We start from the raw sequence: 22,925 nt of genomic DNA on the forward strand, positions 1-22,925 counted from the left end.
TATTGCTACCCTTTCTTCTACGCTGCTGCTGGTGGGAGGGGGCTGCCTTCAGAGCTGGGCAGCTGGAGAGCGGCGGCTGCTGACCAGAATCCCAGCTCTGAAGGCACAGCCGTCACCAGCAGCAGCACAGAAGTAAGGATGGCGTGGTATGGTATTGCCACCCTTACTTCTGCACTGCTGCCTGCAGAGCTGGGCCCTCAGTCAGCAGCTGCCACTCTCTAGCTGCCCAGCTCTGAAGGCAGCAACGCAGAAGTAAGGGTGGCATGGTACGGTATTGCCACCCTTACTTCTGCATGGCTGCTGGCAGGGCGCTGCCTTCACAGCTGGGCACCCAGCCAACAGCCACCACTCTCCGGCTGCCCAGCTCGGAAGGCAGCGGAGAAGTAAGGGCGGCAATACCCCGATCCCCCTAAAATAACCTTGCAACCCCCCACTGCAACTCCCTTTTGGGTCAGGACCCCCAATTTAAGAAACACTGGTCTGCCCCGTGAAATCTGTATAGTATAGGGTAAAAGCACACAAAAGACCAGATTTCAAGGCAGGAGACCAGATTTCATGGTCTGTGATGCGTTTTTCATGGCCATGAATTTATTCGGGCTCTATTCATAATAAAGTCCAATAAAGTTTAATGAAAAAAGCATAATCTTTCTAGAGGTTTCTTCAACTATCCTAGAAAATCTAAATAGACAATTATATCCTTGATATTGATTTGAATAGAATGGTTCAAAAACCCTACTATTTGCATATGTATTCAAATCTAGTCCCTGATTCTGCAAAGATTTGTGCACATGCTTAACTTTATGCATGTGAGGAGTCCACTGGCTCCAAAAGACAACTCAGTTGTGTAAAGTAAAGCATATAGTTAAGTCTCTGAAGGATCAGGGCCTAACCCCCCCAATATTACACACTCTTCTGCATGTAACTATATGCTTATGAGTCATCTCATTGAATATCATGAGATTATTCATGGGAATAAAGCTACTTATCTGTGTAAGGATTTGCAGGAACATGGCCTAAGACTTCTTTCATATGAGTTATAAGAAAACAAAAGATTTCAGTGAGAGCTGATCTTTCTGAATTACAGCACAAGCCACTCAAGGAAATAAGCATTAGTGAGGATTTTTTTGTCTTTCTTTCTGGAAATAATTTTGATGTCAGAACACGTGATTATGGGTCTCACTAAATGAGTCAGACAGGAGAAGCAGAATGAAGAAAAATGCACAAGTACAAAACGGTTCAATCATGCGCTGACTAAAATACCTTATTTATTTTATTTTAATGTACTGGTGGTTCACTGAAGGAACACTGGCAATGTTAGTGGGCCTACCATTTACCTACATATTGTGGTTTATAAGTCATTTGCAAAGCTCAAGTAAATTTCTGCTTAAAACAAACAAACTCAGTGCTCTGTTCAAGAGAACTATGTATAATTGTAGATGCACTATTTGCTCGATGATGGGGAAACCTACAGTAATAAACTGATGTGTATATACACATTAAAGGAATTGAATTTCTGATGGCTGAAATCTACCCTAAACTTCCAAGACATTATGATGAAATAACACTTCTCACGTCTACAGTCCCTTTTACCAGGGGAATCTCAAAGCCCTATAAGCAAAAAGTAAGCCTCACAGCATCCAGAGTAGGACAGTATTATCCCCATTTCACAGGTGAGGAAATTGAAGTAGAGTTTAAGGCCAAATTCCTCCAGAAGTGGCCTCTGATCTTGGGTGCTCCAATTTCTGAGTGCTTGAGCCACACTGGACCTGATTTTCATAAGTGGCAAACACCCACAACTCCAAATGAAATCTCTGGCAGCTATGGGTGCCCAGCACTTCTGAAAAGCTCTACAGTCTCTCAAGTTGAACACTTAGGAACTTAAACACCCAAAATTACACACCACTTTTCAAAGTCTTAGTCAAAGAGACTTGCCTAAATGTAAGCGGGGGAATAGTCCCGCTATTGTGGGGAACTTTCCTGACTTCTGCACTACCCCGGTGAAGTGGGCTAGCGAAAGGATCTGAGTCCTCGCTCCCACTTCCTTTACCCGGTGGCCTCCCTGCCCTTGAGGACTCCTCTTCCCCTCTCCTGTCTGGCAGAGTCCTCGTAACCCCAACAAGGCTGGGCCCAGGATTCCTGGGGGGGCTCGACCCCCAACCCTGCTGCAGTCACCTAGGACAGGGGCTAGGGTGTCCCCACTCCGGGGTACTCTCTCTGCACTGGGCACTTCTCTGACCCACTGACCATTACATACAAGTTAAAGCAAATGCAAGTTATTTAATCAACAATTAATTTTAAAAAGAATAAGGAAAAATGGGAAAGGTTAAAGGAAACACATCAACCCGCTCTGTGGCAGGGAACATCACAAACAGTGTCTCTGGATGTCAGGGCAGTTCACAGTCTGTCCCTTGTAAGTCCCAGGCCTTCGTCTCAGGCCTGGCTTTGCTGTAGGGATGCTGTGGGTTGGACACTTGCTCTGGTGGTGGCCACACGCTCTCAGGCTCCAAGTGGTAGGACCCTTCTTCCCAGTGTCGCCTCCGCTCTATTGGGGTTATGATCCAAGCCTGGCCTGCAGAGCCTCTTGGCTGAGGCATCTCCCTGTGCTGGGCCCATTGCCCAAGGTCTCCCTCGCTCTCCTCAGCTGCTCACCACACCCAGCTCCGGACTGCTCCAGCCCCAGCTCCACTACTCGGTCTCAGCACTGCTGCTGCTGCTCTGCCTCCAGCTCCCTGGGCTGCTTCTTTGGCCCCTCTGCCTCTGGTTGCTACAGCTCTGCTCCCAGGACAGGTCTGCTTTGCAGGCTGCTTCTGTGACTCTGCTCCCAGCACTGACCTGCTTCCTGAGCTGCTTTTCTGGCCCCTCTGGCTCTGGTTGCTGCAGCTCTGCTCCCAGGGCAAGTCTGCTCTCTCTGGGTTGTGCCTCTAGCTTTGGGGCTGCAGCTCTGCTCCCAGGACAGGGTCTGCTCTCTCTGGGCTGTGCCTCTGGCTTTGGGGCTGCAGCTCTGCTCCCAGGACAGGGTCTGCTCTCTCTGGGCTGTGCCTCTGGCTTTGGGGCTGCAGCTCTGCTCCCAGGGCAAGTCTGCTCTCTCTGGGCTGTGCCTCTAGCTTTGGGGCTGCATCTCTGCTCCCAGGACAGGGTCTGCTCTCTCTGGGCTGCTTTTCTGGTCCCTCTGGATCTGGCACAGCTCTGCTCCCCAGCTTAGCTTGGGCCCCTGCTTTCTCCTTAGCTCGGCCCCACTCTGTCTGACCCAGGCAAATCCAGCTCACACGGAGGACGGGACCTCCCTGGCCTCCTGACTCCCTGATTAGCCTGCTTGCCCTGTCATTCAGGCTGACCTGGAGCATTGGCCTCTCCCCATTCTTCCTGGGGGCTATCAGTCTCAGGGTCCTGATTCCCCATCGACCCTTCCCCCTTTTTAGTACTGGGAGCTAGCAACTAAAACACCCCCACTGAACGTTAGTAAGGGGGCAACAGTCCCCTTACATAAAGTCATACTGCAAGTCAGTGGCACTCAGGAATAGAACCCAGAAATCCTAGTTCCCAATTCCTTGCTCTAAGTATGAGCCAACACTACCTATAGAAAAAAGAGTTTAAAAATTTATTACTGAAAAAATCAATGTTCCTCTTAATTTCTGATTTTCCAAAGAATTGCTAGGTTTGCTGTATGGCTCAAACTAGCCATTGCTCTGCCAGTATTGCCTAATCCAAATATTTAAAAAATCATGACTTGGGCCCCTCCAAAAACCATGAAATATCTTTAAAATCATGAGATTTTTTAAAAATAATAAATTTTGGGGGTGGGTTATTTGCCTCTTGGTTTTTGTGCCTTTAGGGTATACTTAGGTCATGTTTTCAAGCTTGTCTGCCTCCAGGAGGGCTAGATTTATTTATTTTTATAAATAAATAAAATAAAATAAAATAAAAAATAAAAACAAACAAACAATAATGGGAACAGATTCTCTGTTATCAAAAGATTCCTGGATCTCGGTTTTTAAGAACAACACTGAATATTGCCTGATTCACAATAAAAGGATGTGGATAAATTGGAGAGAGTCCAGCGAAGGGCAACAAAAATGATTAGGGGTCTGGAACACATGACTTATGAGGAGAGGCTGAGGGAACTGGGATTGTTTAGTCTGCAGAAGAGAAGAATGAGGGAGGATTTGATAGCTGCTTTCAACTACCTGAGAGGTGGTTCCAGAGAGGATAGTTCTAGACTATTCTCAGTGGTAGAAGAGGACAGGACAAGGAGTAATGGTCTCAAGTTGCAGTGGGGGAGGTTTAGGTTGGATATTAGGAAAAACTTTTTCACTAGGAGGGTGGTGAAACACTGGAATGCGTTACCTAGGGAGGTGGTAGAATCTCCTTCCTTAGAAGTTTTTAAGGTCAGGCTTGACAAAGCCCTGGCTGGGATGATTTAATTGGGGATTGGTCCTGCTTTGAGCAGGGGGTTGGACTAGATGGCCTCCTGAGGTCCCTTCCAACCCTGATATTCTATGATTCTATGATTAAAAGCACCAGAGTTGGGAACATCTTGTCTCTATTACCACTTCTCTTCTGAACCTTTTACTTCTTGTGGCAGAACATGCAAACTACCTCCTTTGCCTCTCGCTCTACCAAACAACAAGATAGCTGAATTGCAACCACTTTTTAATTTTAATGCATTTGTTTTTCCTCACTCAGTATACAAGAGACAAGGCCCTGACCAGAGTCACAATTGTACAGCAGAAGTTTACACAAAATCCACCAAACTACTAGCAAAACTGACTGCTTAATATCTGCTGAATTGTCAAAATGCAAGTCCACAGATTCAATGAGCTTTCAAAATCTTTTACAAGTTCAGACATTATTATAGGTATTTTCTGTGAAGTACATCAAATCTAGGACTCCTCTAGTAGCATCAGTTTCCTGTGCAATACTTCCCTTCTCCCATTTCTTTTTCGGTGGGGCAATGTAAACAACTTTATTTTTCTCCCTTCTCTTTAACTCTCAGGTATTTGGTAATATTTCAGGGAGGGATCATCATGATGAGGTCAAAAGCCAAAAAGGAACTTAGCAGCTTAGTAAGGGCTAAATTTTCTTTTTACTATTTGCAATGCAAATCTACTTTTTGTTCCATACAGAGGTCTTGCACAATAGCCTGTGTATGCACATTAGTTCCAACAATGCCTTCCTATGCAATCACATTGTAATTATACACTCACAAAGCTGTGGCTGCTATGAACTGAAGTATCACCCTGTAAACAACTAATCTCAGTCTCTGCATTAAGACATTTTTTCTGTTTTCCCCTCCCTTTGCTGTTTGCTCAGTGCTTTGATGCAGAGAACCTTTGCACTACTTACAAACCAGTAAACCTGGATTTAATCAAGTTATTATCCTGTCTATTATAACATTTTCAACTATTTGTTTTAAAACAAATGCCAAATAAGTCTACAAAATGCAGTGTGGAAAAAATTCCTGTAGGTTTGCAACCTTGCAAGGCTTTATAAAGCAAAAATAAATCTTTGTTTAAAGTGTATTAGAATAAAGGGCTTGTATTATATAAGACATTCACATATGTGCGTGGGTGTACTGTCAGCTTTTACTAGTAAACTGCAAAATATCAGTCCTTTGCAGTTACAGTCAGATGAAGAATTGTACAACTCAGAATGCAAAATTGTCAAAAATAAGTTAATACGTTTAAAAAAACCCATCCAAAACTGTTTAAATCTCAGTGATATTTATGATCTTCACAAATCAAGAGCTCCCTTCAGTTTAATTTAGTACTTTAAAAAAAATAATTTAGCTTACTTCCTACATGCACAGGAGGCTTAAAGACAGCACTTTCCCCACATTTTACACATTGCAAAGGCTAATAAATATGGAACATTCAAAAATCTTGCACTGAGATCCCAATACAGATCAGATGGAAATTTTAACAGGAGAAAAAAAATATGCAAGAGACAGCTTCTTAAGGGGGAGGGGGTCGCAAACCCATATTTAGAGCCTTGATGTGGCTTTGGGGGGAAAAAAGAGAGAATGGCTTTGCAGTGCCTTTTTAAAAATTTATTTTAAAGGAATTTAATCTTGACTGTTTTCAAACAGAAGAAACAAAAGCTGTGTTTCTCATAAATAAAGGAACTTGTGTCACTGCACTTCTGCTATACTCCAGTTTCTTGCGCCTGGGCCCCCGAAGAGCGAAGTCAGCTGCTCCTGTCATTTGGCAATGCTGAGATGGGGGGTGTCAAGGCCATATAAACGGAAACTTAACAGCAGATCTCCCTCTCTAGTTCTTTTCGTCTCATCTTGCACCAAATAACCACAGACCAACCCACTGATTTTTTTAAAAAAATACCACTGACACGGAAACAAATTAATACCAAAAATAAAGCTGCAGGAAAGAGGGTGGGGAGTGGAATTTGTTTGCTCACCTTGGAAGCTAAAGGCACTAGCTCTGTTCCCAGCTCTGCTACTCCGAGAAGGGGGGACGAAGATGAAACAATTAACAAACAAAAACTTTGCTCCTTTCTCTCTGGGGCTCACTAAAAGCGTCACTTCCTCATACTGTAAGTGGAGGAGGCTCCCAATGAGTCCCTTTAATTCAACTCCTCCCTCCTGCTCCTCTCACAGAAGCTGCAGTTTAGAGTTCTAGTCGGGAAGCAGCTCCTTCCTCTCTTCCACCCTTGATTATTGAGCAGCTCTGACTAGCTAGCGTGATCCTTGCTGCCCTTCTCACAGATTTGACCGTCTGTGCTTAGTATTTGGTTACTTATTTGTAGAAAAGAGGGGAGGGGAAGGTCTCTGCTGCACCGATTTGTGAAGCAAAACCTCACTGTGAAATGCCACTCTGTGTATATCATACTTTGCAAAACTCCTAGGTTATATAATGTGTCCAGTCCCCAACCTTCCCGTTAAGCTTGTAGTCTATTTACTTATTTTTAAAAGGAAAGATTATAATGTGATTTGTTTTAGGGAGCCACTTGCCCCAGAGAATATATTTCCCGGTTCTCTTCCCCGCTCCCCTCCCGAAGCAAATACAGTAGGCTTAAAAGTGGGGAACCACAGAGTTCTGGAAAAAAGGAGTACTTGTGGCACCTTAGAGACTAACAAATTTATTTGAGCATAAGCCTTCGTGCATCCGATGAAGTGAGCTGTAGCTCACGAAAGCTTATGCTCAAATAAATTTGTTAGTCTCTAAGGTGCCACAAGTACTCCTTTTCTTTTTGAGAATACAGACTAACACGGCTGCTACTCTGAAACCTGTCATAGAGTTCTGGGTTTTTGACCAATCTTCAGAGCATTTCAATAAATGCTGAACGTTTCAAACATCTGAAACTTTTAAAAAGAATTTTCTTCTTGCTACAGAAAATTGTCCTCTCACCCAGTGGAATATGTACCTCTGGGATTTCTTAATGGTTCACATGCAGTTCTGGAATAAAACCCTTTCCGTCGCCCTGGCCTGAGGGAAAAAAATATTGCATGCTCACAAATATGCTCACCCTGCTCCACTATAGGTCAGGAAGTGAACTTCTTGTTCCATCATCACTCCCCCTTTCATTAACCACAAGCAAAACTTTAAATATATAAAACAATGCTTTGGACAGTGTTAAAATGATCAGGAAAAAAATCATCCTGTGGATCATATTGAAAAAATATACTGACAAGTAAAATCAAAATTAAGATGGCAACATTTTGTGAAAAGACTCCTGTATATCCCTTTTTCTGTCACTTTTGAGCACTTGATGTTCCCACACCCATTTACTTTAGACCCAGGCTTGGGTCTATCCAGCACACAAAGGTTAATACAGAATTACTGTACTCAAACCTGGGGATTTTTCTCATCTCTAGTTTACGTAGGTTTATAATGTACAAATGATACAGGCAAACAACTCTACAGTGGGTTTTTTATTTCTTCTACAGTAATATAGCAACATAACAGGTTCCACCAATAGATCTCAAAGTGCTTTACAAAGTAGGTCAATATAATTATCTTCACACTACAGATGTGAGAAACTGAGGCACGGGGAAATGAATTGACTTGCTCAAAATCACACAGCAAGTTAGCTGTAGATCTGGGAACAGTAACCAGGTATCAGGTGTCCCAGCCCAGTGCTCTGTCTATTACACCACACTGCCTCCCTCTTAGTGCCTGTACAATAATGAGAAACCATGCAATGCAAAGGATGTAATTCTATCCAGGCATGCTGATGACATATAGTTCCTTACTAAAGACATGGGGTAAAATCCTTGCTTCACTACAGTCAATGGCAAAACTCCCATTAATTTCAATGGAGCCAGAATTTCATCCATGATTTCCTGGTTTAGGGTTACCTATTTTTTTCCAAATAGCAAATAATTTTTTTCTCATTTAAATATTTTTAGTATTTATCTCTTGTTCCAAACCCCACCCCCACTATTGCAACATTGTACCAACAGTAAAATCAAATAGGAGTTAGTTTTCTCTAGTACCATTAATATTTGCTATCCAAAAGTGCTGTATAAATGGAAATGATAGTTCAGTGACTGTAATCCAATGCAGAAGGAATTATGGGTGGGATCATGAAGGGATTCATGTGTTGGAATGCTGAGCCTGACAGGTCCTAACTTTCAGGAACCTAAAAAAAAAAACAACAGGAAGTGATCCACAAAGCCAAGTTTCATGTAGGTCACGAAAGCTTATGCTTAAATAAATTTGTTAGTCTCTAAGGTGCCACAAGTACTCCTTTTCTTTTTGCGGATACAGACTAACACGGCTGCTACTCTGAAAGCCAAGTTAGATGCCTGGGCTCCCTGCTATACAATCCATGAGGAGAGATAGGTGCCTTAGAACGCAATCCACAAAAGCCAACATGCAAGCCACAGCACTGCATAAGATAGTAAAAGGGAGATGCCTACCACGGGTATGTGTGCTAAGCCCAGCTGCCCCGTTATAGATGAGCACCTAAGTCCAGGCAGCAGTGAGATATCTATCTCTGCTGAGCTATCCACAAAGGAGAACCAGCTGCTTGGAGTCAGGCAGCTTAGGCACTTTTGAGGGAATGGTTAGGCAAACTGCCTGGCTCCGCACAAAAATGGCAAAGAATAGGCTGCTCTTGCAGCCGCCGCCGCTGCCACCACCACTTTATACCTTTTAGCCCAGTGGTTTGAGCACTCACACAGGCTGTGGGAAACCCAGGGTTCGATCTTCTCTCTCTGCTAGAGGGGAAGAAAGGATCTGAAGAGGTGTCTCCAATTTCTCAGGAAAGTGTGCTAACTACTGAGCTATGGGATAGCCTGGTATGGGAGTTCCCTGAGCCTCTCTTGATGAGTTATTGAAGAAAAGTAACTGGACCAGACACTGGGCCTCCCACACAGCTGCCATAGCCACTGGACCACCGTGTCTCTCTATCATGTGCATGCACCCAATAACTGTTCTACCAGGGATAAACACTTAAGTTAGTCATTGGGTAGGAGAAAGAGCAGAAAGATGACTCTGTAGTCCAGTCATTAGAGCATCTACCTAGGAACCTGAGTCAAGTCCCCCTGTTTCAGTTACACTTTCATTATTTAACCACACTGGAACAGCTTCAACAAGAGAGAATGAGGGAGAACTCCCATCAGAATTGCTCAGTGATTGGAGTATGCTCCTGACAGGTGGGACACCCTCCTGTTCAAATCCTCTCTCTCTCTCTCTCTGCTGGCAAGAGGGAAATTGAACTTGGGTCTGTCACATCCCCAGTATGTGCTCTAAGCACTAGGTTAAATGTTACAATGTGAGTGGTGCCACAACTTCCTTGTCTGGCCAGATTTTAAATGAGAAATTTAAATCTAAATCCAGCAGGCATACTCAGAGACCACACATTGGATTGTGCCCTTCATGTAACTTAGGCAGCTAAATGCCTATCTTCACCCAGTTTGTGAATTGCTCTGGAGCATAGGTGAGAGATGGGTGACCAAACACCTATAAGCCAGCAGCACTGTGGATGCTCAGCTGCTGAAACATAGGTGGCCAACTACCAAGGGAACTTTTGGCCTGAAAACTTAAGCACCAATTGAATTTAAGTACCTTCTGGGTTTGGTAGGAGTTTTGTGGATCACAGCAGAGCCAAAACTGAAACTTAGGCATCAAAGTCTAGGGTCTAGGAGCTTAACTACCTTTCTGGATCTGGGCCTGTGTGCTTAGCAATTGCTCACAGGCCAGTATATAAAGAAGCAAATTCAAACTTGTTGTAAATGTGGTGAATCCAACGGAAGGCAATGGGAGGTGCATGCATTGGCTCCAGGGTTGAATTTGCCCTAATACAAACTAGTAAGGTGTACTGTTGTACACTGGAGTTATTACCTGCTCTTTTGCAAAAGTGTCATAGGATCTAGATCTTTCTTGGAAAATGTGAATGGAGATGGAGAGAACTGATTTAAGTTTAATTCAGCTCATTTGAAAAGCAGTACCTACTAAGCCCTCAAACCACGTTGGAAGTGGAACATGCCAGAGCACAGCCCTGCCTCCTAGCAAGGATGAGTGAACAGCACTTCACCTGACTGAGTTTAATGAAGTGAAATATTTGTGTTGTGAACTGCAATGCAAAACACAATATAGTAATGCAAAAGCAACACTGTGACAGAAATGACATGATCCTGCCTTACAGATATTAACATTGCAATGCCCAGAATGTGTGTGCTCTATCCTCTTCTTGGAGGTATTTTAACATGGCCATCCCCTTAGTACTACACTATCTAAGTCTGAACCTATCACCTGCTGACCCAGAGCCAAGGCAACATAGTAACCACAAGGACAAAGTTCAAAGTCACCATGACATGGATATGTTTATTCACCAGTTACCTTGGTGAACTATATATAAGGCTTTATAAAGTGTTTTGTAAAGGTTTTGCCACTGTTCACTATTACATAGCTCCCCCACTCCTCAGTCTCCACTTTTTACAATATTGTTTTCTCCAAAACCATAGCCATTATAATTTTTCATTGCAGCAGCTGCTGTTACTGTGCTGTCCTCTTTGTTGCTATGATTTGCAAGGTTTGTGTATGTGTCAAACTATGACTCTACCAATATAACAGTAACAAAGCTCAATATGTATGTACTCCCTATTAGATCATTTATTTTATTGCTAAATTAAAACATCTTAGCAAATGAGAACATTTCCTATAAAACATATAAAACCCCTAAGTTCTGAAGCCTGTATAGGCATATCTTGTGCTGTAATGATGTCAGCTCTTATAACCTTAATAAATTATGCTGAGTCAGAATTTGGATGAAAGATTTGCAGCATATACCTGTGTTCTGCAAAAAGTGGAGCTGATATTCAGTAGGTGGCACTCTTTCCTCTGAGTCAGAGCTGAGCCAATGCCTCTGCATTGTGGGAGTGGATATTGTGCTACTAGAGATGCTATCCTTTGAATGACAGGTAAAATAAAGGTCCTGTCCACTTATGATCCCTAAAAACAGCATTACACTCTGCAAGAGAAGTAGTAGTAAACCCTATTGTCCTCACCAAGTTCCAACTCATGTAGTTGCATTCTGCCTACCTAAATCCCCCCTGCATTTTCTATTGGATATGGTATTGTTCTTCAGTTTCTACCATAAACTGTTGTTTTGTGTCATCGCCATGCATTGTTAAATAGTTGCCATGTTCCAACTCACAGGTGTATGGGAGAAGTGTTCCTTCTATTTTCTTTACTTACTTTATAGAGGTGGAGGCTTAATTAAATGATTGTAAACTGCTTTGAGATCCTCAGAGGAAAGGTAATACAGAAATACAAACAATTATTGCATTTCAGAAACTTAGATTTCTGCAAAGTTATTTGGTTTTTAATTTCTGTTTTTAATGTTTAATTTTGAGGTTGATGACTTAGGAACAAATAAGTATAAACACTAAAACACAAAACTTCAGTTAAAATCAGAAATGTTTAGCTTTCTTTTAATCTGCTATTACAATGGAAAATGCTTGTAAGAATATAGTATCTGACAAGATACTTTATTCTTATTACAGAGGAAGCTAGAGTTCCATTACAAGTCCTACATCAACACTTTTCCCCATCTGTATGAGAATTAAACCAATCCACCTACAATTTTACATGTGTGATTTTATGCTAGGATAGAATTTTTCTGGGAATTTTGAAGCAAATCAACAAAAGGTATTTGGAAATGAGCAGATTCAAAAAAGGAGTTGTTTTCACCTTTTGCAAAGTTTCTTAATATTAATTTTGCTCCTCATATCTCAAAAACAGCTTTAGACAGAAACTCTAAATTTGTTTTGTTGGCTTCAGCAAGGGACAGTTTATTTGTCTAGTTTGAGGAACTTCACTATTTAATTATAAGAAGCAGTTTATGCAAATCAGAAACAAACTGGCTCCCTAAGAATCATGATGAGACCTTGTTAGATATTAGAGAGGGAATAAACCACACTGACATATGTTAGTCACATCGCTTAATGCACTACTGGAGGTCCCTAGGGATGTCTTGAACAACTTGCTCCTCCGCACCTGATGACTTTCCCCCAGCCCTTAGTTTAAAAAATCCTCTACAACCTTTTTCATTTTGTGTGTCAGCAGTCTGGTTCCATTTTGGTTAAGATGGAGCCCATTCCTCCTGTATAGGCTATTCCTTCCCCAAAAGGTTTTCCAGTTCCTAATAAACCTAAATCCCTCCTTCCTACACCATCATCTCATCCATGCATTTAGACCTTGCAGTTCTGCCTGTCTCACTGGCCCTGTATGTAGAACTGGAAGCATTTTGGAGAATGCTACCATGAAAGTCCTGGGCTTTAATCTCTTACCCAGTAACCTAAATTTGACCTCCAGGACCTCTCTTCTACCTTCCCCTATGTACCACAACCACTAGCTCCTCCCCAGCACTACCTATAAGGCTATCTGGATGTCTCTTGAGATCTGCTACCATCGCAGCTGGCAGGCAATTCACCATGTGGTTCTACCAGTCATCACAAACCCAACTACCTATGTTTCTAGTAATCAAATCCCTCACTATTATTGCCGGTCTCTTACTAAGAACTGGACACAGTAATACTACGGTACAAAATATATAGGAATGACAGTAGATCATGTAGAGGCAAATAAGGTGAATATCTTATATGAATCAAACTGTACCATAGAATCTGTATGGATAGAAAGTCCATGCTTAAATAGTATGAGTAAAACAGTAGAAATATACTACCGACCACCTAACGGTGATGATGATTGTGAAATGCTAAGGGAAGTCAGAGAGGCTATAAAACCAGAAAACGCAATAATAATGGGTGATTTCAACTATCCTTATATTGACTGGGTAAATGTCACCTCAGGGCTGGATGCAGAGATAAAATTTCTAGACACCATAAATGACTGCTTCTTGGATCAGCTAGTCCTGGAACCCACAAGGGGAGAGGGCAGGGCTGTCCTTAGGATTTATGGGGCCCTACACAGTATTATTAAACTAGTGCTCCTATGCCCGATGGCAGTCTGGGCTCACAGCCCAGGGCGGAGGGATGAGGCAGCAAAGGATACCGAGCCACCTGGCTCGCCTCACAGCAGGGGAAAATCACAGTTCTCCGCAGAGAGCCCTGTACCCTCTCCTTCACGCAGAATGTACGGTGTCGACGCATTCGACTTTGTGAATACAGCCCCTGCCTAAGGAGACTGCAGTGTCCACTGCTGTTATGGGCGGCGGGTGAAGCTGCTGCTTGGAGAAGCTGGCTACCCAGCCCACCTGTGGCCCTGCCCATACTCCACCCCTGCTCTGCCCCAGGCCCCGCCCTCTCCCCACTGTCTCCCTCCTCTCTTCCCGCCCCCTCTTTGATCACCCCTTTCCAGCCAATCCCTGAACCCAAATGAAGCAAATGACATTTGAGAAAAAAAAAAAAAAAAACCACTCTTCTGCAATTTCTTTCTAAAGAAAATGGAGCATGTTTTCCACTGCATGCCAGAAGGTGGAAGACTGGACATACAGAAGGTACCTAATTAAAAGCACTAAACTTGGTAATAAAAAAAGTCAGTCACGGGTTTTTTGATATACCCTGAAATTTGTCAGAGATTTATTTGCAAAAACTTTGTAGTAAGGGCAAGTCAGCTGTCCAGCTGAATATAACATTAAATATTATGGAATACATGATGCAACTCTTCTGTTTTACATTTTCTGAATCAGTATTTCTAAGCTGATTTTATATTTTAAATGTACTCTTAAGCCTTCATAATCATTCCAGATTACTACATATTTAACTCACTGAAACAAAGACATTATTTTAAATGAATCAGTCACAGAGGTTTAGTGCGTTCATAACAATGTTCATTGCTTTTAGAAAAAGGGAACACGCATTTACTTTGTGTGATCTCCATGACAATAGACATGTTTATGAAATTTCACCAACTTTAAAAAATATGTTTCCAAAGATTTTAGACATAACAAAAGATTTTATATCTTACTATGGTACTGATTTTGCTAGAGGGTTCTCTTAAAACTAGATCAAATAGTCAGAAGTAAAGAAAGGGAAACTCGTTTGTCTAGCTATCTGGCAGGAAAGAGGTGTTATCCAGTGATGAGCTACCAAAATCTTAGCAACCAGTTCCCTCCTCACCCCACAAGGGGGTCGTGGCGCACCCCCACCCCCACGGGACTCCTGCACCATCCAACCCCCCGCATTCCTTGATGCCGCCCCCGGACCCCTGCCCCATCCACCCCCCATCTGCCCCCAGAACTGGGCAGGAGGGTCTCGTGGATCACCGTAGTGGGTGCTCACCCCGCCCCTAAGAGCCAGAGGGACCTGCCGGGGGGCAAGGTGGGGAATCCCGGCGGTGCTTACCCGGGGCAGTTCCCAGGAAGCATACGGCAGGTCCCTCTGGCTCCTAGGGGCGGGGGAGCAGCCGCGCTCCCCCCCCCCCGATCCCATCAAAAGTGGCGCCTTAGGCACCAACTCCGTGGGTGCTCCAGGGGTGGAGCACCCAAGGGAAAAATTTGGTGGGTGCAGAGCACCCACTGGCAGCTCCCCACCCTGCGCCCAGCCCCAGCTCACCTCACCTCCACTCCGCCTCCTCCCCTGAATGCGCCGCCCCGTTCTGCTTCTCCGCCCCCTCCCCTGGCTTCCCGCGAATCAGCTGTTTGCGCAGGAAGCCGGGGAGGGCTGAGAAGCAAGCGGCGGCTTCGCACTCAGGCCTAAAGCGCCACTTTTGGCCGGCTGTTAAATTTAGAAGCCCTTTTACAACCGGTTGTCCCATGGGCTTCTAAATTTAACAACCGGTTCTAGCGAACCAGTGCGAACCGGCTCCAGCTCACCACTCTCTTCAAGGATTTTTTAGAGATGTAATTTTATCATCTTCAGCAACACACTAATGAAATATTTTTAAAACAAATTTTAAACTAAGGTCCTGTAGACTAACATGTTCTGAGTAAACATTACAGTAATGCACAATTGTTTTTGTCAGTAAATTCAGAAACTGACAGTCTATACCTAGGGATTGGCAAATGCCTGTTAAATCGCTTCATTACCACTTGAATGGCTCTTTAAGAGTTTCAGTGTTGTGCTAATAGGTCTAGCAGGCTGGAAGGCTTTTTCACTTTTAAGTTACTAGATCCCCTCCAGAGTAAGAGTCATCATGCTGCAGCAGCCAGCTGTGGGAGCCTGCAGGAAGGGTCAGAACAGGGATAGGAAAAGGCGACCTCAATGAGCTTTAGAAGGATGACACTGAGGCCCCATGATGAAGTAGGTCCAGTGACCAATGGATAAGCATGCAATAAGCCCTTAAGAAATCTGGGTATCTTCAGATGAGAGAAGACGGAGAGCAAACGTATCAGTGGATGATACACTGACATTGCTGCCAGATGGACTTTATTTGGGCTAAATGAAAACAGTGAATGCTTTATCTGCAGCAAATAGTCTACAATCCCCAGTGCCAGGGCATGCACTGAGTCTAGGTCACAGTGGACTGCCCATATTGAGAACCTTTACCAATTGGAAAAGTACGTTTTCCTCATAGATAACTTCCATCTCTGTGCAGTATCTCCTGAATAAGTAAGGAGCAGTCCCTTTCCATAGTATTCAGCAAGCCAACATCCAGGCTGTCAGTTATAACAATTGTGCATCTGGATGGAATACTTGACCCTGATCTTGTGACAACAGGTCTCGGTAGTCTGGAAGCCTGATATATGGTTGCGAGCACAGTAGAAAGGTCCGTTGGCCACAACTTTCTCAGCCAGTAGAAAGCTCTGAAAATGAGTTTGACCTGGTCTTGTCTGGGCTTGGAAATCACTCTAGGGATTAGTAGTCAGTGGGACAGCATAAAGGAGGCCCTGATTCCACTACAGAAGGAAGACATCTGGCAAAGGTCTCAGGCTCATGTCTCCTCTAGAACAGAAGTGTGAGAGAGCTTGGCATTGCCCTTGGTGGCAAACATATCTATTACCAAATCCCCCCATTGATCGAATAACATGTGTAGAGGTAAAAATCCTAAGGCCATCTTGGATCCTCTAAAGGACAACTAGGCATCCATTTTGTAAGCCCTTCTTGTCCCCTCCTCACTCTGAATTTAGCACCCTTTTATGTTTAGGCAGGAAAAGATGGTTACGGTCATTGGCTAATCTGCCTAGCAACCCTATGTCTATATAAGGGCGGTGCTCAGATTAGATTGGGGCTGTCTGCCGGAATGGCAGAGTCTTGTTGCTGTCTGTTTGGGGCAGAGCAAGTGGCTGAGGGTTAATAGGGTAGGCCATTCACCCCACAAGGGTCATCTTAAGCAGGGAATATACTTACCTACATGCACCTAATCCATCTCCTGTAGTGATCATTTGTCCCATGCACAACGACGCAGGTAAAGGGAGAGGGAGGGATTTAATTACCTGAATGCTTTCATCTTACCCGAGAAGAAGCTCATCTGGTTCTGCCTTGAGGTTCTGTCTCCATCTAAGCGTTCTGGCCGTCCTGTCATGCTGAATCCATCCTGAAGAGGAGAAGACACCATCAAATCAAGCTGCCAGAGATGGCAGTGTCATTGTCATTTTGAACCTCGTATATAGATCCCTATTGATACAGCCTGCCTTGTTTTATTATCAGTCTCACCTTGTTACCTGGGGAGTCCTTGCCACCCCATCTTGTTGTACCTTTATCCTGTCTGAGTCATATCTGGGAGCACAAATCCCCAGTGACAGATACAGGAAGGGAGGTGAACCCGAGACCGAGACTCCTGGCCTCCTGTTTCGGTTAACACATGGTGATGGATTTCAACAATGACCACTTATGAAGACAGACTGTCTTCTTAGGAAATCTGCCAGGTCCTTGCTGGCTCTCAAAAGGCGCAGCACTTTTGGAGTTATGCCATGTAGTTAGCACCAGTTCCACGGCTTGTTTCCCTGAAGAGGGGAAAAACGAGGACCCACCTTTGCTTGTTTACATAGTACATTGCTGACATATTGGCTGTCATTATCTTCATTACAGAGTATTATAGGACCGGGAAGAATGCCCCCTCAAGGTTCTGAGTTCTAACATGTTTCTGTGTAGTGTTTTGTCCTCTGTGGACCATGCCCCTTGAATTTATGTGGCCCAGGTGGGCTCCCCAGCCCAACTCTGTAGCATCTGTGTCTAATGCCCTGCATAGCAAGTCACAAACAATACCCCTTCTTGGACATTGTTGGGGGGCAGCCACCAGGTCAGCACCATGAGGACATGATGTGGAATTAAAATGGTCTCGCTCAGTGATCCTTTGTAAGAGAGTAGACTGCCCTCAGCCAGAGCTGTAGGGGCCTCAGGAAAAGTTTGGCAAATGGCATCATATATGTACATGTGGACATATGGCCTAATAATGTGAGGCAAGTCCATACTGCTGTAGCCAGGTATCACCACGTTCAATAAAGAGTGAAATCAGAAGAATCTGTCCTGAATAAGCATGCCCTCACTGTCGTGGAATTTATCTTGACACCTATGAACTCTTGTCATCTGCAGTGGGATGAGAAGGGTGATTTCTCATAATTTCGCCAGAAGGCCCAGCAGGGGAAACAGAGAAGGGGAACAGCTGAGGCTTTTCAGAGTTTCCTGCTATGATCTGCCTCTGATCAGCCAATCAACTAGATACGGATAGATGTGATCACCTTTTCCCTCAGGTGTTCTGCCACAACAGCAACACTCCTGGTGCCTTGGAGAGCCCAAAACGTAGTACGTCGTACTCGTAGTAATTAGGACCCACAGTAAATCTCAGGTACATCCTACAGGCCAGGTGGATGGAAATGTGCAAGTAGGCGTCTTGTAAGTCAAAAGCCACAAACCAGTCCTGAGCCTGAAACGATGGAATAATGGAGGCAAGTTTTATTATCCTGAATCTGAGGTGGCAGCGTATTCCTGTGGAATCTTTTTATGGCTCCTAGATAAAGCAAAAAAATCACTTCATTTGTAAGTGGCTTTTGTGAGAAAGGTCCCTAAGGGGAAATGGGAAAGGGAGACAGGGAGGGGGCAGGCAAAGGAATTGGATGGGGTAGACCTTGATGACAATGTCCACACCAATTTGTGGCCTGCAATGTCTGCCTATGCTCAGTAGAAGCAGGCAAGGAGATTTCTTAAGGTCAGCTCTGAGGTGGTTGTGGTGTAGCTCTCAACCATCTTGTCAACCTGATGCCTCTGGGAGGGAGGCTGGTGTGCAATGGAGCAGGATGACCAGGGCTTCCTAGGATAACACGGTCCCTTTCTGAGCAGATATTCTGCTTGGTGACCATGGGAATAAGACAGTGTTTTCTGTCTTTGAGGTGACTGTAACCAGAAAGGCTTGTAGTACAGCACTGGAGTTTAAATTCTCAGGGATCTGAACATGGCCATTGAATCCTTCAGGTCAGGTACTCAATAGCTCCATGCCATGAAAAGTAAATCCTCAGTTCCCATCTGGACTTCTCTAGGAATCTCAGGCTCCTGTATCAAAGAACCTTGTGCATTATGATCACTATGGCCATGGACCAAGTAGATGTATCAGACTTGTCCATTGCCAGTTGTAGCACTGTTTTGGCAATTATCTACCTTTTCTTCATCATGTCTTTCAGTTTTTCCTTACATTCCTTTTGGGGTCTTCCTGGTGGATCAGGTTCTCTCTTGGACCTCAATGAGCAACAACAGTGCTGGATGCTGTTACGAATTATTCCAGTTAGGACACGTACAGTTCGTTTCTAGGTTGAGGCAACCAAATAAAGACAGACTGCAGAGTGTCTTAAAGTTTGTAGGTTTATTACGCTCGAGTGTGGTACCGCCTGTTAAACAGAACGGGACCCCAATTACAGGTTACACAAAGATTATATACTGTTGGCAAAACATCCTGCCTGTGTGCCTCGGGGGGCCTAAACCAATAAACAGGCCTTCTCCTTATCTATCACCAATCCCCTGCAGCCACCTTCCCCCTGCAAAAAAACTGAAGTGGCAACTATTTCAGGCATGTCGGCTGGTTCCTGTCTCCTTTGTTTCCCTTATCTTGAAACTGTCCAGCTGTCTACCTTGAAGGATCCTTCCTTGGTACGTGATGTGCTCGCTTCTAGTAAATGGCCGACAGGAAACCCAAAATGGAGTCACATATGCTAACTAGATTAATTTTCCCTAACAACGCACACAAAAATGTTTGAAACCCTTAGATGGGACTTGGTAGTGCTTTTCCACTTGCTTCAAAGTTGCAAAAAGCGAGGCCAGGGTGTGCCACAAACCCTTCAGGAAGATCAGGGGGACTTCACTGATTGGAACAGCAATTCTTGTGGACACCAAGGAGCTGAGGATGCCTGTGACATACCGGGGTATAATCCAGCCCAGTGGAGGCCTGTGTCACCTGTGCTCTGTAAACTGGGGTATCTTACAATTGCAGTTTTCAACCTGGATTTCTCACAACTGGCCACCAGCATGCAGGACACTCCCAAATGTGTTTGTGTAACTGCAGCCTGCCAGTGAGACCCTGGCTTTCATCAGCTCTTGGTTATATTGCAGGGTGACCCCAGTACACACCCAGTCCTGGACTTATCCCCAGAAATGTATGTCCTGCACTGTCCAGCCTTCTCCCAGACAGTCCAAAAATATTAGGTTTGTTATACCTTTAAGTGAATAATATACACCAAATTCTCATGATAAATGAAGTTACCCAGACACTTTAACTTAAACACACTGGCTTAGATAAAACAAAACAAGTTTAATAAACACAAAGAGAGAGATTTTAAGTGAGTATAAGTAATGCAGCATAAAAGTTAGCAATGGTTACAAAAAATAAAGATAAAACACTTACTAGTGCCTAACAATATTAGATTCAAGCAAAATTTCTCACTACATGCTTCCAGCAAAATTACTGACCAACTGTTCAGATCAGGAATCCAATGGCTATTTTCTTTTGTCTTCCCAGGTGCAAAGAACATGACAGGCAGGGCGAGAGAGATGGTGTTCCTTGTGGTGTTTGCCCTTCCTTTTCATAGTTTCAGTACCTCTTTTGAAAATCATTTTCAGCTGAAAACCAGGAGACAAAGCGTCAATGTACAAGGATATTCCCTGCTGGCTTCTTTCACTTGTTTGAGCTTTCTTTGTTTTCCATTCTCGCTTGATGACTCTGTTTACTGCTTAAATGCAAATTAAGGCAAGCACAAATTTCTTTGTTTAGGAAAGACCTGTCTGCTGACTTCTGCATAGGCAGGGCTGTGGGGCTTGGAACATATTAATAACATCATACAGGGAAATCTTATAACTTTGTCCACATAGCCACATGTTTTATCAGGACAGTACTGACCAGCAAATTATGAGTTTTCAAACGATACCCTACAAGGCATACCTTGTACAACAATTACAATAGCGTGTAGGGTGTGAATATAGGGGTGTATTCTGTCACAATGTCAAAGAGCTTGTATGTGTTCTCTTGGATCACCGTTGTCTCAACGTCAAGGTATCCGTTATCCTCAAGAGCAGCTCCTGTAAGACCATAAATTCGGACAGCTGGTGTCAGGGCGTTAGTGACAGCCTCATCCAGGGACATGGAGGATTCTTTAGGTGGGAAGGGAAATTGGTGTGTCCCTTGAGTCAACTCTGATTTCTCACTGGGAGGCTCCTCAAGCTCCAGTGACGGTGCTCTGCTTGTCCATGATGACAGCAATTGAGCTCTCCTCTTCTGTTTTTGTTTAATTTGTTTGTTCTGAAACACAGACCGCAGTTCTGGGAACCAGGAATATATGGTTCCATGCCCACCTATTGCTGGCTTGCTGTATGGTCTTTGGCAAGTCACAAACATCAGAATAATAAAAACACATTAATCATGACATCTGATTACAAAGAAGAGTAAATCACAAAGGACCTGATTCTGCTCCCATTGAAATTAAAGGCAAAACTGTCACTCATGTCCCTGCAAGCAGGATCAAGACTCAAAATATATTTTAATTGTCTTAATTAACAGTAAAACAGGAAGCCACTATCTTCACAATTTCATTTTCCAAATCTATCCAGACAGATGGATAAAAAATAAACATTTAAAATTAATTTAACAGTAGGTTAAAAAAATGTTAAATTAATTCAATTCTTTTTCAAATTTCAGAACTCACACCAGCTTTGAAACTTCGATTTCCAATGTTTTCGAATGGGAAAACCAGTTCTTTCAGTTCCATATTACTCTACACCAAAAGGGTACATGAACCACTGAACTGTGAAGAATCATTAAAATGATAGCCCTTACTACATATTAATGGACATACTGAGTCAGACTAATGGTCCATCTAGCCCAGTATCCTGTTTTCCAACTCTGGCCAATACCAGACCCTTCAGAGGGAATGAACAGAACAGGTAATCATCAAGTGATCTATTCCGTTGCCCATTCCCAGCTTCTAGCAAACAGAGGCTAGGGACACTTCAGAGCACGGTTTTGCATCCCTGCCCATCCTGTCTAATAGCCATTGTTGGACCTATCCTCCATAAACTTATCTTGTTCTTTTGTGAACCCTGTTATAGTTTTGGCCTTCACAACATCCTCTGGCAAAGAGTTCCACAGGTTGAAAGTGCACTGTGTGAAAAAATACTTCCTTTTATTTTAAAGCTGCTGCCTATTAATTTCACCACACCAGTCATGATTTTATAGACCTCTATCATATCCCCCCTTGGTCATCTCTTTTCCAAGCTGAAAAGTCCCAGTCTTATTAATTTCTCCTCATATGGAAGCTGTTCTATATTCCTAATGATTTTTGTTGCCTGTTTCTGTACCTTTTCCAATTCCAATACATCTTTATTGAGACGGGGCGACCAGATCTGCATGTAGTATTCAAGATGTGGGAAAACCATGGATTTATATAGAGGCAATATGATATTTTCTGTCTTATCATCTATCGCTTTCCTAATGATTCTCAACATTTGTTAGCTTTTTTGACTGCTGCTGCACATCACTGAAAGAAACTACTGTATGACACATATATAATGCAAAAACTCAGTAATGGAGAAACTCAGGCAGTGATAGGTGCTAAAATTCTACAAACTTTTATATAGATAGATAAGCCGCGATCTTATAAACACTGTTGCACGTGCTTCAATTTAAGCACGATTAGTCCTACTGAAGTTAATATAACTACTCATGTGCTTAAAGTAAAGTAAGCGCATAAATATTTGTAGGATTGGAGCCATAAATCAGTGTCTCAATTGTAAGTGTATGTGGGAACATAACAAATAGATGGAGATGATATCCATTTAAGGAATTGCAGAGCCAAGTGATAAACATGTAATCAATGGTATATGAGCAACTGTATGGAGGACATATATTTGTCAAAAAATCTGAGTTATTTTGAACAACATCTAAAAAGATAATTTTTCACTATTTTTTCAGCAATATGATCCATGCATCATCTACAGTAATATTTTTGTACTTACATAGCACTTAAGGTTCACAACACCCACGTGAGGTAGATACATTTGATTATTTCCATGTTACAGATGGGGAAAATGCAGGCACAAAAAGATGGAATGAGTGACTCATAGACACACACCAAGTTAGTGGTTA

General features: G+C 43.3%; 1 protein-coding gene across 4 annotated transcripts in view; it reads right to left on the reverse strand.

Annotated features, from left to right (window-relative positions):
- The window catches only part of MIDEAS (mitotic deacetylase associated SANT domain protein), a 104,681-nt gene that overhangs the window by 77,527 nt on the left and 4,229 nt on the right, over positions 1 to 22,925 (reverse strand). For 2 of the 4 annotated variants that reach the window (XM_074955618.1, XM_074955617.1), the window contains exon 2: positions 16,817 to 16,898. The gene's annotated coding sequence lies outside the window, so the exon portion shown is untranslated. Of the gene's footprint in view, positions 1 to 6,411; positions 6,626 to 16,816; positions 16,899 to 18,042; positions 18,228 to 22,925 lie in introns of those variants that run through there. The other 2 variants (XM_074955619.1, XM_074955620.1) reach the window with 2 other exon arrangements.

The sequence above is a fragment of the Natator depressus genome, chromosome 6, assembly GCF_965152275.1.
Source record: "Natator depressus isolate rNatDep1 chromosome 6, rNatDep2.hap1, whole genome shotgun sequence".
NCBI classification, from domain to species: Eukaryota; Metazoa; Chordata; order Testudines; family Cheloniidae; genus Natator; species Natator depressus.